General features: G+C 36.5%; 1 pseudogene; it reads right to left on the bottom strand.

Moving 5' to 3' along the window:
* Window positions 1-4,485: 4,485 nt before the first annotated feature.
* LOC122473125 lies at window positions 4,486-6,309 on the bottom strand (annotated as a pseudogene).
* Window positions 6,310-8,513: the final 2,204 nt, after the last annotated feature.

The following is an 8,513-nucleotide window of genomic DNA, read 5'->3' as shown; positions in this document are numbered from 1 at the left end:
CCTCCTATGTGGCCCCTGGAGGCCTGCCAGGTATTTCTTCCAGGCCCCGTCAGTACTTCTAGTTCATCAACTCATGAGGTCTGTTGTTGAACCATGGCTCACCATCTGGCATCCCGTGCACCACTTAGTATTAATCTGATAAAAACATAACATAATTATTTATGTAAACTTTTTTTTAAAGTTTAAAACAGCTTTGGATTTATAGAAAATTGTGAAAATAGTATAGGAAACTTCTGAAACATATACCCAGTTTCCCTGTTATTATCTATTAGTATGGTAAATTTGTCACAATTAATAAGTCAATTTTGATACCTTTATTCTTTTTTTAATGTTTTACTATTTATTTTAAGAGAGAGACAGAGCACAAGCAGGGGAGGGGCAGAGAGACAGAGAGACACAGAACCCAAAGCAGGTTCCAGGCTCCACGCTGTCAGCACAAAGCCTGACTCAGGGCTCAAACTCACGAACCTTGAGATCATGACCTGAGCCAAAGTTTGACGCTTAGCTGACTGAGCCACCTAGGTGTCCCATTGATACATTTATTCTTAAGTCCACACTTTATTCAGATTTTGTTTAGCTTTCACTTAATATCCTTTTTCTTTTCCAGGATCCCATCCAGGCTACCACATTACATTTAATTTTCATGTCTCCTTAGACTCTTCTTGGCTATAACAATTTGGCAGATATTTATCATGATCTTGACAATTTAGAGGAGTTCTGGCCAGATATTTTGTAGAATGCCTCTCAATTGGGATGTGTCTGATATTTTTCTCATGATTAGATTGGGGTTTTGGATTTTGAGGAGAAAGTCTAAACAGGTAAGTGTCATTTTCATCACAGCATAGCAAGGGTACATACTATCAACATGACTGATCACTGTTGACATTCACGTCGATCACATGGTTGAGCTAGTGTTTGTCAGTTTTCTCCATGGTAAATTTACTTTTTCCCCCTTTCTGTACTGTACTCTTTAGAAGGGATCCACTATTTTCAGTCCACACTTAAAGAGTAGGGAGTTTAAAACAAACAAGGAGTGGTAAGTTATAGTTCACTTCCTTGAGGGTGGAGTCTCTACGTAAGTTATTTAGACTTCCTCTAGATAGGAGATTCATCTACTTGCCTCCATTTATATATATTCCGTCATCTTCAGTCACTATCAGTATAGACTCATGGACATTTACTTTACCCTTTGGGTTATAATCTAATATTACTTTGTTACTCAAATTGTTTCAACTTCGGCCATTGAGAGCTCTTTCAGTTGGCTCCTGCAACCCCCTTTGACACAGAGACACAATGTCCATCATTGAGGGGTTTTTGGTTTTTTTTACATTTAACATTTTTTTAAACATTGTCTTATTTTTACACACTACAAGATACACCAGGAGCTTCTTGTATATTTCCTATCCCAGTCATAAAATCAGTCATTTCTCCAAGGAGGCTGGGTTCTTTTCATTGGCAAATGTTATTAGAAACCAAGGACTGCTTGCTGCTACTGGGTCTCGTTGCTTCTAGGTTTTCTTAGCTGACAGAGCAAGGAAGTACTATATGTGTGCATATACAAATCTGTGTGTACAGGTTATGCTCTATGTGGAGCCTTCTGTGCTTATATTAAACTAAACATGAGTTAATGCAGTTATCTCCAGTGTGATACCTCTGATTTATTATGACATGGATCTTTCTAACCTCCATTATTTGCTTATTTGAACCCTCCATACCAACAGCAAGAATGTTCCCACCATTCACCATCTATTTGCTTAATCTCTTTTTTAATGTTTATTTATTTATTTTTGAGAGAGAGATCAAGAGAGTGCAAGAGGGGGAGGAGCAGAGCAAGAAGGGGAGAGAGAATTCTAAGCAGGCTGTGCACTGTCAGCAGAGCCAGACGTGGGGCTCCATCTCACGAACCATGAGATCATGACCTGAGCCAGAATCAAGAGTTAGATGCTGAACTGACTGAGCCACCCCGGTGTCCCTATTTACTTAACACCTCAATTCTAGTATCCATTCATAGTGGTTTCAGAATTAACCCATATCACCCTGTGGGGAACTTTATCAAGTAGAATATATGCTCATGTTTTTCTGAGTCTTATAGACAATAGTTATTTCCATTCAGAACCATTTTCCCCAACTCCCTTTGGTGAGGTTGTTTCATACACTTATAATACAGTTAGACGTTTCTGTTACATTCTGTATTCCATCCTGATATTCCTGACCTACCAACTGACTTTTTATAATCTACATACATTAAGGTTCACTCTTTGTGCTGCAGAAGACTGTGGGCTTTGACAAACACATACGGTCACTTTCCACCATTACAGTATCATACACAAGAGTTTAACCACCCTAAGAAAACCCTCTGCTTCACCTATTCAAGCCTCCTCCTTCTTTCAAACACATGGCAACCAGTGGTTGATTTTTTATGTCCATATTTTGCTGTTTTCAAAATGTCATCTAACTGGAATCATACAACATGGAGTTTTTCCAGACAGGCTTTTTCACCTGCCAATATATATTTATGTTGCATTCATGTTTTTTCATGCCTTTATAGAGAACTCCTTTTTTTATTATTGAATAGTATTACATTATATAGATATATTTTAGTTTGTTTTCCATTCATTTATGGAAGGACATCTTGGTTGTTTCCAGTTTGGGGCAATTATAAATAAATCTGCTATAAATATTTGTGTGCAGGATTTTGCATGGACATATGTTTTAAAACTAGTTGGGTAAATAGTAGTGCAATTGCTAAATTGTATGGTAAGATTATGTTGAACTTTATAAGGAATTTCCAGTCTTCCAATGTGGCTCTACAATTTTGTATTCCTACCAACAATGAATGACGTTTTCCATGGCTACACATCCTTATCAGTTTGTACTCTCAGATTTTGATATTCTAGATATTCTTTTTTTAGTTCAAGTTAGTTAACATACAGTGTAGTCCTGGCTTCAGGAGTAGAACCCAGTGATTCATCTCTTACATATGACACCCAGTAGTCATCTCAAAAAGTGTCCTCCTTAATGCCCATCACCCTTTTAGCCCATCCTCCCACAACCCTTCCCTCCAGCACCCTCAGTTTGTTCTCCATATTTAAGAGTTTCTTATGGTTTGCCTCCGTATCTGTTTTTGCCTTATTTTTCCTTTTGTTCTACTATGTTAATCTGTTGTGTTCCCCAAATTCCACATATGAGTGAAATCATATATCTGTCTTATATCTGTCTTTCCCTGACTGACTTATTTTGCTTAGCATAATATACTCTAGTTCCATCCATGTTGTTGCAAATGGCAAGATTTCATTGTTTTTGATTGCTGAGTAGCATTCCATTGTGTGTGTGTGTGTGTGTGTGTGTGTGTGTACAGACAATGGAAAACACCACGTCTTCTTATCCATTTATCAGTGAATGGACATTTGGTGTCTTTCCATAATTTTTTTTTTGTATCCTTTGGATAAATATCTAGTAGTGCAATTGCTGGATCATAGGGTAGCTCTATTTTTAATTTTTTGAGGAATCTTCATACTGTTTTCCAGAGTGGCTGCACCACTTTGCTTTCTCACCAACAGTGAAGAAAGGTTCTCCTTTCTCTGCATCCTCGCCAACATCTTTTGTTTCCTGAGTTGTTAATTTTAGCCATTCTGACAGGTGTGAGGTGGTATCTCATTGTGGCTTTGACTTGTATTTCCCTGATGATGAGTGATGTTAAGCATCTTTTCATGTGTCTGTTAGCCATCTGGATGTCTTCTTTGGAAAAGTGTCTATTCATGTCTTCTGCCCATTTCTTCACTGGATTGTTTGGTTTTGGGTGTTGAGTCTGGTAAGTTCTTCATAGATTTTGGGTATTGATTTTTTTATCCAATATGTCATTTGCAAACATCTCCCATTCTGTCGGTTGCCTTTTAGTTTTGTTGATCGTTTTCTTTGCAGTGCAGAAGCTTTTATCTTGATAGGGTTCCTATAGTTCATTTTTGCTTTTATTTCCCTTGCCTCCAGAGACATCTCTTATAAGAAGTTTTTACAGCTGAGGTCAAAAAGATTGCTGCCTGTTTTCTCCTGTAGGATTCTGATGATTTCCGGTGTCCAGGTCTTTCATCCATTTTGAATTCATTTTTGTGTATGGTGTAAGAAAGTGACCCAGTTTCATTCTTCTGCATGTCATTGTATTCCAGATAGTCCAATAAGTATGTTATGAGATTTCATTGCTGTTTTAATTTGTATTTGACTACTGATAGATGATGTTGAGCATCCATTTTTATGCTTATTTGCCATCTGTTTACCATCTTTGATGACAACTCTGCTCCTATTTTTGCCCATTTTTAAACTGGGCTCTTTGCTTTCTAACTGTTGACCTTGAACAGTTATCTGTATATTCTGGATACAAGTCCTTTATCAGATGTGTGATTTGCAAATATTTTCTTCCAGTCAGTGGTTTTCATTTTCATTCTTTTACAGTGTCTTTGGCAGAAGTTTTAATTATTTTTTGATGATAAATGCATTTCATTATTTATTTAGATGTTTAAGTTCTTGCACTAGATTTTTACAAGCTGGTGAACACTGACAAATTATTTCTCCCACAGAACTATAACCACACATTCCCAGACACTATAAATATATGGTTGAACTAACATTAATACACATCACCATTTTATCAATTACCTAATAAGACAAATTATCAAGTATCCAAATATTAAGTTATACAGGTCAAAAGGCATATAAAATATTAGATGTCTGCTCAATTAATTAGAAGAAACCCACTTCTTCTTCTTTTTTTTTTTTTTTTGCAAGAGAGGTTGGGAAGAGAGGGAAGAAAAAAATCACACTTCAAACAAAAATAAGTTGGTAAACAACTTCAGATAAGAAAACAAAATACAAGTATTTCAGAAATTTTATGATTAAGAATTGTTTTAGCTACAATAACAAAGCACCTCTACCTTTTAAAAAATATTTACTAAATTAAAGAGCATATTCTACATGTTCTGCACAAGACAAAGGCAATGTTTTACTAAAAATACTTAATAGCCCCCTCCTGTTCTTTTTTCAGGCCCTCCCTGTAAGTTGCACCTGAAAGTGCAAACATTAAAATTAACTGTAAGGCTTTTTTGTCTGGAGACAGTAAAGACATGTGCTTCTGTACAATGTAGATTTTCAAAATGGAGGTTTTCCATAACAGCACAAAGTAAAATTTGTAGAAAGACATGAAACAATTATTGTAACACTTGGTAAAAATAAAAAAAAAAATGGTTGAGCAAACCTGATGTATACTGGTACAAATGTGGGAGATGTAAACATAAAGTGAGCAGGCAAATAACCATATAGGCCCTAATTTCTATGTTTGAAATGACTGAAGGAGTAAACCACATAAGGTCCAGAGTGTTCATAGTTCCTGGGATTTTAGTTCTGTATAACACTAAAAATATACAATATTGTGCTGGGTATTTTGGCACCTAATCTTTGTAAATTTCTTATATATTGATAAGATTTTGGCATGGGAATAGATTTAAAGACATAACTCAATACTGCATGATTTCAGGAAAGATCAACTGGTATAAGTGATAAACACATTTTAAATGCTGAACAGCCAGAATCTTCTGCTAAGTGTCCAAACAGGTTGATGGTAACCCAAGCATAGAGGTTGCAATTCTGTCAAATTTGTGGCCTAATAAAGCTGCTTTCCACTACTATGGAAGCTTCATTATACTTATTCACTAAGCCAACATGTTGGCTAATGTGTACAACAAATTAGGTCCTGTTTCAAGTTTCACTTCCAAGGTAATGACATCAGGCACCCCAGTTTTATTGAATGCCACAGTTGTTTCTATGATCAGTGGAGTCTTTGAAGCGCAGCTGCATTTTAGGACGATACTTCTCCAAATACAAAAGTTGCTGGCTGTTAAAAGCTCCACACCGCTTTTGTCTTATGGAGTGTACGGCATCTTCGTATTTCATTTCACCTTCAATTAATGCCAGGACAACAAGCACTGGAGTTCTCCCAAGGCCTGCAACACAACGAACAGCCATACAACAATCAGGTTCTTCATGAAACTTGATTTTTACAAAACTTAACCAGTCATCAACAATCTGGCTGGATGGTGGTACACCATCATCAAAAGGCCAATCAAGAATATGGATGCCTTCTTTCTCTCTAAGAGTAGTGTCATAAGTTTCTTCACACACTCTTAATATTGTGGTAAATCCATACTTCTTAAGTTCCTCTCTAAATTTGTTTAAGGTCGCATTGATTGGATTGTGCGAAATGAGAAATCTCAGGTTCTTGCATGTGACTTTCACAGGAGCTGGGCAGTTCACTCAAGCCATGTTACTCTTGTTAAAAAACTCTCGATAAGGTTATGAAAGAATTTTAAAATTGAAAGCAGAAATGATGAAAAGAAACTGAGTCTACTTCAACATACTCCATCTGAAATTCTCAGTGCTCTGAGTATGAAGTTGGGAGTGTGGTGGGAAATGAAATGAACCTCCTAACAAGAAGGAGCAATTCTTCAATCCAGTAATACTGAAGCAATAGAAAAAAAGTGCACTGAGGTTTACCCCATCCAGGTCAGAACTCTTGTAAAATGCTCTGTGGATTTCAAGCCAACACTCTGTGTCCAGGTTAATGATGAGTGATTTCATTCATTTAAGATTTCTTATGGGGGCTTCTTGGTGGAGTAGTCATGAATTTCTACACTTCACTTGTCTGCATAGGGGTCGTGCTGTGCCTGGAAGTAATCTCCACTGCCCTTCAGAAACTCCATAAATGTGTGACCAAGAACACCACAGAACTGAGGAATATGTGTACTCATTGAAGATTGTGGCCTAATCATACAGCTGCTCCCGAGGTGGCGGGGACACAGAGCAGGGGGTAGCGGTGGTCATCATGGGGTGGTGGCAGGGGCACCAGACTCTACCACGCAGTGAGTGGCTCCGAGAAGAGCCAGAAGTTATAATTTTAATAAAGTTCAACTTAACATTTTTTCTTTGCCTTTGGTATTGTATCTAAAAACCCATTGACAAACCCAAGGTCAAGCAGATTTGCTCCTATGTGTTTTCTTCTGAAAATTTTAGAGTTTTTAAGTAACTGCGTCATTTTGCACTAACTTTTGTGAAAGGTGCATGGTCTATACATACTATTTTTGAAAAATTTGCTTGTGTGGCTGGCTCATGTTGCAGCACTGAATTCTTCTCAATTTCTTTAAGCAGTGGGAAAGTTTGGAGGTTGAGTTTTTCTCTCTGTAATTTAACCTTTAGCATGAAAGCATTTTCTTGGATGTAACACTCTTTTCCAATGCAAATTTCTTTGTTAAAATTTAAAAGCACTAGACCCTTAAAATCTGTGTCTTGAATTTCGTAGGAAATTTCTGGCTTTCTGTCCCTAAAAAGAGGAGTCTTGCAGAAGATGAGAAGGACCTCTGAAATATCCTGTATCTTGTTTAGAAAGATGTTTCCTTGAGTCAAATAACATATGATTATGAACCAATACTATAATTATTTCAATTGTAACAAAATAATTTATTGATCATAGTTATTTTGAAGTCAGTATTATTAATGACAAAGAAAACCTTTCTAGATTTACTTAAGATTTTATTTTTACTTTTTTAAAAAAAGGATTCCCCGTGTCAATTAAGTTACACAAATTTATAACTAGAAAAAAATGTTTCACTGAATATACACAAAGGTAGTTGGTGGTTGGAACAGTAATTTTCTCCCCATTTTAGGAGAAAACAAAACAGGTGTTGGCAGTCAATTTAGAGTGAATTAGGAAAATTTTAAGATTTCTAACTGCTACCACAGCATTTTCAAATAGGAAATCATGCAGAAAATTGCTATGAAATTAGCAGCATGGAGTAGGATTATGGACAACAGAAGAGAAAGGTAATATCTTTGATCAATCAAGAGGATGTCTCTGAAGGTTCTCAAATGACAATTTTCAGCAACCTCCTCTTAGTAGCCAGAGCATATGCCTTTTGGTGCTGTGGTACCAAAGCAACATTTTGGTAACTGTGGAGCCTATAAATGTTGAGTGGGGAAGGCAGTCAGTATAGAATCAGTATCCTTTGAGAATGCACACCTTTGCAAAGGGATATCATTCCAACTCTGTACAATGCTGTTTTAACTATTAGCACAATTTTGAGTGTTAAGCATACCAAGCACTGAATTTTGAAGATACAATATCTCCATTTATTCAAACCTCACTGGATTGGACCTTGACCCGGATACAATTTTTTCCCTTTTAGCAGAATTGAAGTTAGATACAAATGCTTTTGTTTTTCTTTTCCCACCACAGAATAGAAAATCTGATGCAGTTAATGTCTGGCATCAGCTATGACTTTAAGAAACATTTTCTTGCCAGGTTTTTGACAGAAGCTTCATTAGTGTCTGCCCACTGAGAGAGAATATGTGTAAAGGAGTACTTACTTCGAAGATTCCATCTTGTGGTAAAGCTGATAGGAAACAACTCAAGTATAAATCATTGCAATGACAAGGAAAACAACTCCGATTAACATTTATACTCATACTTAATT

This window comes from Prionailurus bengalensis, chromosome B4, assembly GCF_016509475.1.
Source record: "Prionailurus bengalensis isolate Pbe53 chromosome B4, Fcat_Pben_1.1_paternal_pri, whole genome shotgun sequence".
Taxonomy (NCBI): domain Eukaryota; kingdom Metazoa; phylum Chordata; class Mammalia; order Carnivora; family Felidae; genus Prionailurus; species Prionailurus bengalensis.
Note: the sequence above shows the minus strand (reverse complement) of the source record. Positions and strands in the feature narration are given on the sequence as shown.